The following is an 11699-nucleotide window of genomic DNA, read 5'->3' as shown; positions in this document are numbered from 1 at the left end:
AAAATTTCTCCTTCACCAAATCTAGTGGAGTTAACTTTAGACAATTCCATCATATTCATCTCGACAAGAGCTTTCCAAAAATATAAATTTTATCTTGATCTAATGCTTAGATCAAAAGTTATGCCCAATTAAACTTTAGTCATTTAATCCCCGACACATAGGCAAGGAATTACCATGTGGTGCCCACATGCTATCCGTGTGGAAACCCCACCTTACCCAGGGGGTTACACATCACTCATGGCGCTAAGGTGGCCATGGTTGAGTCCTCATGGCACTTACCACATCACCTAGCCATGGGCCCCATTATTTCATTATTTTAAATTACATGAAATTTATAATAAATATGGGGTTAAACCCCTTACTACTTTCCTACAGACATGTCATAGACTGATTACCACCAAACACATCAGTGGACCACATTGAGTTTGGACCCCCATACATTTTGGCATTTAATAAGGGGGGTGTCCATTATATGTTGCTTATGTGACTAAACAACGAACACCTCTCCTCCACCCGATATCCACCATATGGCTAATGTGCTATACCAACAACCTATATAAATTGTGGGGCCCCCCTTCCCTCTGAAATTTAACCAAAGGGGGGGACCACAACCATTAACTATAGCAAAAACTACTGACAGACAATTTTGTGTTATGTGCCTTCTGTTAAGTGTGTTTTTCCCAAAAACCTCACAACGAATATTGGCACTAGACAAAAGGCATGATGGATACTTCTCTATCTACGACATCAAATTTGACATCGCACCTTTTGTTAGTCCGCGTCTGACCATAGGGAACATGCCCTACTAACATCATACTGACATCATGGTGACATCACTCCACCACATGGAATCCTTTGAGGGTGTCACATGTCATCCAAAATCACCCCCCTAGACCATCCAAAAATACCATTTATGTTTGCCACATGTCATGCTAATAGTGTGCCACATCAATAATATTTCCATGTCACATATACACATCATCAAGAGTTCGACATAGGATCCACATAGCCATACTCGACCTACATGCCATTTTCCACCTCAGCCTATGGCATGGGTCCCACTGGCCTTGGTCCTCTGTACAAATCAACATTTCCCATTTATGGACGTAAAGAGCATTATGTGTTTCCCTTTTTCAATAACACCCATGCACCAACACTCAGATAAATCATTCCACACCTTTGTGGTGTGATAGAAGCCTTAGTAGTAGATGATGAGCATATTCTCGTCCCACGCCTTCTGTCAATTGCCCCAACTTCCACAAAAGCCTCTTAGCAAGCCTAACACGACGCAACATGAAAAATCCACGTTGGTTAAAATGGAATTTCCTATCCCATACTCCTACCAACTTTGTGCATTTTTTTAACCACAACCACTCTCCATGAATGGTTCTCTTAGTACTTGGCAAAGTTTGATATTACTACTACCCACAGTTGTTAAGTGATTAATCATCGGATTAATAATAATCACATATATTAAGTTAATGCTTTGCCTTTGTAGATTTATAGTTTTTCCTTTATTAATTATTAAGGCTCGTTTGACCTAAATACAAGAGTGTTCTCTATGAACCCAGGCTTGAATTCTCAAGGACATCAATGGCCCTACATAGCCATCCCTGACATATGTGAAGCAAGATTTTAGTATTGAGCCATAACTAGAAAATAAAGGCAATGACTCATCATACACAACCGAAATCCAAAAAATATCTTACCATGCCATATATGACACTTTAATAGTATATTTCATTAGTTGTAAGACACAAATACTCCTTTACAATAATAACATCCAACCCATGGCTTACACACACCATAACAATTTAACTGGGTTCATTAGACAATGATAAACAATCAAGTAATACCTCTCCAAATTAGGAAACATGTCAATAACTATATGGATATGCAAGTCTTGCACACAATGAGAATATTCATACAACCCATCCCAATTCAAATACACATGAATACATATTCCTTGATTAACAATGTATAAAATCTTAGATGGAGCACATTGAACAACCATGCTTATTCATGTAAATAACTCTTTATCTCATTCAACTAACAACAAACATAGATATCCATGAACTCCACATGACCATGAGAACGTAATAGTATACATTCATCATGGACATACAAATATATCAATAGTTGGAGCAATTCTACTCACACAACATATAAACTAGACTACTCATTAAGAGACGACCTATTACATAGTTGTAATGGGTAGCTACCCAACTCATAACAACAGAAGATGACTAGAAGTGTATAAAATAACAAGAGAATTCCTAGTTTATTTTAGGCCACCAAGAATAGACACATGTACCTCCTGCAATGAATTAATAAGGCCGCAACCACATAACTCAGACATGTCATATTCACCATAAATATACTAGATAGCTAGTAAATCATGGATATTCAATAAATCAAACATTCTTACTTAGATATCATAGGAATACTCATTAGTCATCCATGGCACACATATATAAAGGAATAAACACTTATCTGATTAACTTTGAAATGGTTGGAAACTAGAGGAGAGACTTCATCTCTCCACCCAATCGTAGGCTAGCTACATTGCAATGTTTCTTATAGCTAACCACCCTCGAGCTATACTCAGAGTCTAAGCAGTTAATTTCTCAAGTGTATTGTTGGGTCTCCAAAATTTCATTCATTTCACTCTCTTTTCTTTCACTTTGCTTTAGAATTCGCCATATTCCGCAACTCCATAACCATGCACTAAAACCATCTTCATAATTAAATATTGGTTTAGACTCATTATTTCCAATACATTTATTTTGGTATTATGAGTGAATTTATGGTTAAATATTAGAAAAATAACATGTATTCACTTATATATAAAAGTTGAATGAGTTTTGTGATGTGTGTAGGCATATTTGAAGATTCCAAGATAGTCATATTTGTCCTCCAAGACTCAAATTCGAATTTCCTCTTCAAACTTTTAAAGATTTGAGGAAGATTTGAGATCATTGGTCAAGCACATTTCATGGAGAAAGATCATGGAAGTTTTCATAAGTCTCTCCTATCAAAGCTAGGAAATATTTGTGAGAGGATATGAATAGATGTTAATTGCTAGATGTCAACACATGGTTGTAACCACATGAGATATTTGTGGATCTAGGAGAGATTTGTGGATCTACATTTATGAGTTAGTTATCTTATTTTTTGTATAAATAGGAGTGCCTTCTCCTCTCAAAAGGTGTGAAAAGTTTGGGAGCTATGCTCATGCTTCAATGTAGAGTTTTGGATGTTAAGGATTGGCACTATGCTTATGATTGATGTAATGAATACCATTGTAGTTCACTTTGATATGGTTGGTGTTTGATCAATAGTTTTCTCAACTTTCCACCTCTCATGCACTTTAGAATGGCCACCTAATGAGTATGAGATGCATTTTAATGTTTCATTTTTAAAGATAGATTAGTTTCTTTTATGATTCATTTTAAGTCTTTTAATTAGATGCATTGTTTACATTCTTTTATGCTCATTCCATTTGTGTTCTTTTGCAGGTCAAGCATTATTGCTTTCATGTCATAGACTCATTGCTTTTCAATTTGTTTGCTTTTAGATTCATATATAGTCATGAATGATTCTAATTTGACAATGCACACATTAGTAATTTCAATTGATCTCTCATTGCTTTCAAAATAGGTTTCCTTTAAATTTCATAGATTAAGAATTCAATGTTTTCTTAATATAGGAATTGATGCTTTCTAGATTAAATTTACTTTCAAAGCTTCACTTTCCATACATTAGAATAGATTCACTTTCTTGTTGATAATATATATTTACTTTCCCATTGATAAAGATAGATTTATTTCCATGTCAATAGAATAGATGTATTTTCATGTCAATAGAGTAAGTTTACCTTTATTTCAATTGTCATTTCAATTTCATAGATTAAAAGATTGTTTTCCAAGTTCTAAATTTGAGACTTTTGGAAAAGAATGCATGTGTGTATTCATATTAGACATTTTTCATGAATAGGTTTGCCATTATTTCAATAGGTTAATTCACTCTTAATTGAAAGTTGATTCCTAGCATATATTGTGCAAGTGTACTTTGCAAGTTCATGAACCTCGGGTTTGAAAATTTAATGACAAGTAATTTAACTAACAATTAAATTATCCAACATGTATTCACACCAATAATCCATCAAATAGGTAGGAAAGAGGAGGAGCCCCCTTTTCAGGTGGTTTATCAACTGCTCCTCAGCTGTAAATACTACAATGACTCACTCTACCTCTCAAAAAACCATCATAGAATCCAACCAATATTCAGGGAAGGTTCTCTCAGTCCAAGAACTTGATCTCACTCTAAAGGATTTTTTCTCAACCCCAAGGTAAACACCAAGTGAATTAGTATTTCCATAAGCCCTCTTGGTCAATTTAACACCAATGGGGTCTCACCAAAACGCAGGGAAACAACGTCCCAATCTCACCACATAGGGTATTCTGCAATGTTGTTCTTCCTGAGTGATCCCACTCTTGCACATATGATCCACTTGAACCACTCTACTTTTTCATGTGACGACCCAGCTTCCCCCACTCACGTTGTGTGGTGAAACCAAAAAATAATTGTGGGCAATCCTTGGCCAATCTCTCCTTTCCAATGATTGTTTAGCATATAATGTTTGTTATGCTAGCACTTATCCATGTATTCCTTGCATAACTCCTCCTTTCATGTTGAATTTCGCAACATGTCCTCCAAGGAACAAGGAACCACATGGACACACATTCTTTTCTGCAGGTTTCCCATACTCTCCTTTAATGTTTTCACTAGCAAGACATAAATTCATCAGGATATTGGTGAAAAAATAAATGTGATGTCTTGGGTTTACAAGCAACTCCTCCTCAGTCTCAAAATTTGTGTCCACTCCTCCAACTTAGCCATGTTTTCCATTTCCATGTTATTTTACAAGAATTACAATTCATAGTGACAATTACAAGAGGGGCAGAAAAGGGCTATTATAGACCCCACCCCCTTAGAGGAACATTATCCTCGGTGTTCCTAATGATTAAGAACATAAATTTATTAATAGTGAGAATTAGATACACATCTCTTTTTACATTCAATTACACATTAAAAAAAAAATGGGTAAAATACCCTCATTCAATCAATCATTTTTCCCAAGCGGCTTCATTTAGTCCAATGTACTTTCATTGTATCTTGGCCTATTTGGCCACTTGATTTATAGCGTGATCCGCCTCCAATGTCCAACCATTCTATCCATGGTGCTCAATACTCCTTCAGGGAACCATTCAACTCATTTCTTCCTGGGACACATCCAATGTATCTCTGATCCCAATGATTATGCACAGGATTCTTTAAAAACCAATTAACTTTCCAAATTCTATCATCCCTTTCATGTAGTCAGTCCCCTTTCAATTTCAAGCATCCCCTTCTCTACTTCCTCAATTTCTTGGATGATTCATACCTTGGCAAGGCTTCCTCACATAAGAATAGTATTCACAACCAAGGAATACCCTTACTGTGCTTGAATAACACAACATGTTTCATGGCATACCTCATGGTGATTAGCACATATCACAAGGTTCATGTATCAGTACAATGGCCTAGTTTTTGAGGCTTTCATCTCCATTATCACACTCTAATTTAAGTTGATATTATTTGCTTTGTTTTGTAATAAACCTCATATATTTACTCTGAAGAGTTCATTAATTCACCTATATCATAAGCACATGGGTCATATGATATTATCATAAAATTTGACAACATAACTTAACATACTAAATCATAACTAAACCATATCAAATCATAACTTAACAATAATTTCTTTAAACTAATAATTTATACTTATATTTATAGTTACCCTTTAGTTTCTTGGATTTATAAGAACTGAGTGGTTGATTAGCCTCATGGCAAGAACTTAGTGGTGTGTATGCTTCATACCTCCATGTAATATAGCTTTGTCTCTAAATCCAGTTCACTGAGTGGTTCACAGCCCCAAGGAAAGCACTCAGTGGTGGTTATGTTGCTCCACGTAGTCTTTATCTTCGTCTTTAAGTCAAACTCACTGGGTGGTTCTCAGTCCCAAGGCAAGCACTCAGTGATGGTTATATTGCTCGAAACAATCTTTTCATATAGACCAAAACAATCCCCCCATGCTCTCACTCAACTCCCAGTGAGTGTGGGCACTACCATCTAGGTATTCTTTCGTCGATGGGAATATTATTTACCACCACACCTTAATTATCACCACACCTTCAATATCATCACACCTCAATTATCATAACACATCTACTATCATCACACCTCCATTATCATAACACCTCTAATATCATCATACCTCCATTAAGGTAGGTGTTATCATTCAACAAGTATATAAGTGGATAGCTAGCACTTTGGTGGTGGTAATAGCTGAACTATATGCATTGAGTGGTTTCTCAACCCAAGTTATCACTTAACGAACTGCAAGCATTTAGTGTTTTCTCGGCCCAAGATAGTACTCAAAAAACTATAAGCCTTGAGTGGTTTCTCAGCCTAAGTTAGCACTCAACGAACTGTAAGAATTGAGTGGTTTCTCAACCCAAGCTAGTGCTTAGTGGCATATGGGCCTCATGATTTTACCAAGGTATCTAGTTAGTTGTTACTATACTTGTTGATACAACATTCAACATTTCCTTGTCATAAACATAATATAAACATGGCACATAAATGTCATAAGCACATGATCATAATAATTAATAGCAACAATTCACACTAGCTCTATGGATCCCTTTACATGACAAGGGGATCTTATTGGATAGCCTCATCATGTTATCCAAACATGTCATCCATATAATCATCATATTTTAAGAACATTAATAAATCATCTTTTCATTGGTAGATTCTTGACAATGACATTCCAAATGGAGTGGCATCATATACATTTCATTCCAACAAACTAATAATTTAGAACCAAGAAATGCAAATTTGTAATCTCATTAGCATTTTAATTATCCATTTACTCAGTAGGAATTGCAAAAATCATTGCAATATTTCATATTGAAGGCTCCCCCGCCTTGACCAAACTACTTCTTGGTATTCGTGCAAGGTATGCACTAATTTGAAACAATAATTCTCAACTTCATTTGAAGGAATTCTTACCCAATTCCTTTCATTTTCCATTTTTACCTAGGCTTGTTACCTTTCTTATTTACTTGGTTTTCACTACCAGTGCTTTCAGTTGAAGTCTTTTTAAATGTACAATTGGTTGACAACATTTCTGTTGTTGCAATCTTCAGTAGTTCCTTAAACAATCTTGGCCTCACACATTAGTTATAAATTCATCAACTCGGCCATTCATAGATTTCAATGAAATCCTCATAAAGGCATCTTCATGTGAATTCAATTTCAATGTGTCCTCATCCATGCTAATCATAAACTTTCAATTTCCAACCTTTATCATTTTCATTCATGCTCACAACAAATATTAGGAGCATAAACATAACATATTAATAATCATAATGATCATCAATGGCGTTATATACAACATAAAATCCATTAAGTAACTTCATTGTGTTACCCAAAACATGGTAAGTACCAATCCTATTGTTGGTTCTCCAAAATGTCATCCTTTTCACCCTCTTTCTTTTCACTTCCCTTCAGTATTTACCATATTATGCAACTCCATCACCTAACACTATAATCATTTTCATGATCATATATGGATTTATGCTTCTTTTTTGTAAAGCATTTATTTTAGTATTTTGAGTCGATTTATGGTAAAATATTAGAAAAATAACATGTATTCATTTATATTTAAAAGTTGGATGAGTTTTGTGATGCTTGTAGGCATATTTCAAGATTCCAGAAAAGTCATATCTGGCCTCCAGGTTTCAAATTCGAATTTCCTCTTCAAACTCTTGAAGATTTGAGGAAGGTTTTAGATAATTGATCAAGAACATTTCATGGAGAATAATCATGGAAGTTTTCATAAGGTTCTCCTATCAAATATTTTAGAGATTTGTTAGAGGATATGAAGAGATGATGCTTGCTAGATGTTAAACATATGGTTGTAACCATATGCGATATTTGTGGATCTAGGAGAGATTTGTGGATTTACATTTATTAATTAGTGTTGGCTTAGTGGGGCCTGACCTAGGTTCAGAAGTGATTTAGCCAAACAAATCTCGATACTACTGGCCCTTTCGGCAACAGCCCACACAACGCAGACTGAGGTCTCACCCGAAGTAGTATGGGAGGGTGCTAGAACCAGGTTTTTGCACCCTGGAGATGTATTATGGTTTCAAGTGGTCTGCGGTTTGTCCCAGTGTGCACGTCGCTAAGCGCCCTTATCCGTACCTCGCAACCTGAGATGTTTCTTTCGCGTAGCTCTACTCGGGGTCCAATCAGTGCTATTACCCAAGTCCTTACTCACAGACCGATATCAGTTGATTAACTTAGCTTAATTGTTATACTTAACAATATTCACAATTCATACAAGGGTGCACAGTAAATAAACAGTATAATTGCAAGTAACATCAAACATGTAATAACTTAGAATAGATACACATAATTGGTAACAAAACTTCTCTTTATTATTCTCTTTCTTCTGTTAGAGGCTCGACTCTACCCTGTGCACTCATCTGCAGGGTTCCGCGCACTCAGCTGTGGACTCTACTAGGCCTCTGTGCACTCAGCTGCAGAGCCTCTTCCTACTACTACAACCCAAGACACTTATACTCTTACTCTATGCTCGTTATCTATCAGATTTCATCCATTCATTTCTTTTTTTTACAACTTAGAGCCTCGCTCTATTTATACAATCCCATGGCCCGTAGACCATGGGTAGACTGACACTACATTCAAAACTTAGGGCAGATAGCCCTATGACTCTATCATACAATTCATGCTCCGTGCCCACAATTCATGGAGTCTTTACAACAATATTACTCAAAACTTGGGCTTTGAGCCCCAAAACATGTTGTGGGGGGGTTCCATGCCCAACAGGCCCCCAACATAAACATTGTGACTCGCCCTCAACTCACTATGTCAGTGCGGTGATCTTGGCACGGAGTCCCTCCAGCTGGTCCCGAACATTCGTGACGTCTGCAGTGCACTACGCTGCTGCTTGTTGAACCTGTTGCATTCTCTTTTCTGAGACCTCTGTTTCCAGCATGTTTTGCATGCATCCCTTGAATCTGTGTGAGCATTCCTTCAATATCTACGATGATTGTGAAGGCTTCGTCAATCCATGGCTGGACGCACGCTTTGAGAACTGCTTCCTTATGGCGCGCCGCATCCACCTACTCCTTTAACACCTTGGCTTGCTGCATCCTTGCAAGCCAATGAGTAAGGACTACTGTCTGCGCAGTCCCTCTGATGTTGTCGTACTGTTGTTGGAGTTCGCGTGCCTCTGTCTCCTGCCACTGGATGTTGGGGTCCTCTTGCAATGTCGTGAGGACCTCAAGTGCTTATTCCAACATGTTGGTACAATCGCGCATTACACCTCCAAGCTCTTCCAACCCAGCTATAATAGCGATGGTACATTGTTCTCTGATTTCTGGAGGAGTGGAAGGTTGCACCTTCAACAGCAGCTCAACGATTTGGAGATTCAGCTCCAGTTACACCCTTGTTGTCTCTTCTCTCGCGTCACGAACTCCACTTTCCAAACTGTGGATCCATACTTCCACCGATAGATCTGTTGTGATGGCTAGCTCTAGGACGTGTCGACAAGCGTCATCTACTGTGTGCACCAAATGTTGGTTCTGTGACACCAACTTGTCACGCTGCAAGCTAAGCTGTTCTATGTTAATTTTCTGCTCGCTGAGAACCTGGATCGCGCGGCTCTCCCTGGCCCGCAGCTCTGCTGTTATCCCATCCTGTAACTGATATAGTGTTTCTCGGGGAAGGGCAGCCAGGTTAAGGCCAAGGTCTTTCATCGTGCTAAGTGACATCTGATCCATCGCATTTGGTGAGACTAACGCTCCCTCTGGCAACACTATTGTGTTGGCCATCCATGCACGCAACATTTTCTCTACTGTTGAAGTGCCTACAGCGACGTGTGTGGATAAGGTACCTTCCTGAGGGGGCCGCACCTGTAACTCCTGCAGCTGTACCCTAAGGGCCCCCAACACATTTTGGTGCTCCATCATAAACTCTTGAAGTGCTTCACTAGTGACATCGCAGACCGTCTCGCCAATTTCATGGAGATCACCTTCAGTTAAGGTGATCAGGTCAATGGCCAGCTTCAAAGCCTTGACCTTTTTCCTTGGACCCAATCTCTCTGCGATGCGCGGCCATTTGAGCTGTGTGGACGCAGTCCCTGGGTCCATGCTCCCCTCTACTATTTCGGTGTCCTTTGCCTCCTGCCCTGAGGACGTTGCTTGGCCCTCCTCTGCCTTTGCTATTTGCGCTGTTGCTACTGCTTATGTGGCCTTCTTTTGCTCCATGTCTTTCTGTGTCACTTCGCGCACTTCCCTTACCTCAGCTGCCGCTTTTTGATTCTGCCTTCTCTTGGCCAGTTGGGTGACACGCAGCGTAGCATCATCCTTCTTTTTCTGTGTTGTTGCTTTCTCTAGTTTCACCAGATCTGGGGCGTGCCACTTGGGAGGCCATGTCTCCAATACAATAAAGATCACGTCATTAGTGGCTACAAATTGTTGCTTTATCCACTGCTGTTCCAAATCCTTTTGCACCCTGATGTAAATTTTGTGCATATTTGCCTTGAAGTCTACAAAACTCTGCAGACTATTGTGCACCGTAGTTGACAAGAACGGCCTCCTGTTGATCCACATTTGGATGCTCACCTCCATGAGCACCCAGAAAAATTTTGTGTCGTGAATCTGTTTCGCGTCCTTGGTGGCCCATAGCGAAGCATACTTTGCGGCCTCTAGTAAGTCTCAGTCAATTTTCAAGAACTGACAATCATCCAGCAGTTCTTCCGCTACCAGCAATATGGATAAGAGCAACCACGCATAATGGAAGGTCTTACCCTACTCTTGGGCCTCACAACAGTTTAACAAAAACTCCTCGCAGAGGAATTTGGTCCAGTTGAACTGGACCCCCTCCGCGCATTGTTCAGCCAACCTGACCATCGGCGCTGGTATCTCATCAACGCATCATTTTCTCATCACTTTATCATCCAGGAGTTGAGTTGCTACGCACACCCCCTTGTCCTTGATGTTGGAGATGGCATAGCCTCTCTTCTTTTTCTCCAGCTTATATTTTTCCTTTGTAGCTTCCGCGAGAGCCAAATCGCTACTTTGTCCAGCTATAGTCGTGGGGTCCTTTCCCTTACAGGGGAGCTGAGAAATACAGTGGATGAGGTGTGTCGTGATGGGAATAGGCTCCTCTAGCCATAGATACCCTTCACGCACCAAGTAGAGCAATTGCCTGATGACGAAAATGGTGATGGGCGAGTGGTGGAAATGTGGTATCCATAACAAATGCAGCAACTCGACCTTTTCCACACCGTGCAGCCATTTTCGCGGCTCTAACGTTATCACCACCCCCTCCATATTCTGCATCATCATATTCATCGTATCTAGGTGTAGGAACTTCTCATTGTCCACGAGGTCCCAGTCTTCAAATTTCATGGTGGGCACGCGGCCTAGGTGCGAGCCCTCAAATACAATGCAATCAGAGAGGAGCGGGGTCTGGAGTGAACTCTCCGTTGCATACAGATCCTTTGGTACTTTGGTTTTCCCTTTCCGTGGAGGGACATACACGAGCAGTTTCGCTGC

The sequence above is a fragment of the Pinus tabuliformis genome, chromosome 8 (assembly GCF_031772625.1).
Source record: "Pinus tabuliformis cultivar Carrire ecotype Pingquan chromosome 8, CPIR1, whole genome shotgun sequence".
Classification (NCBI taxonomy): Eukaryota; Viridiplantae; Streptophyta; class Pinopsida; order Pinales; family Pinaceae; genus Pinus; species Pinus tabuliformis.
This window is presented reverse-complemented; position numbering follows the sequence as displayed.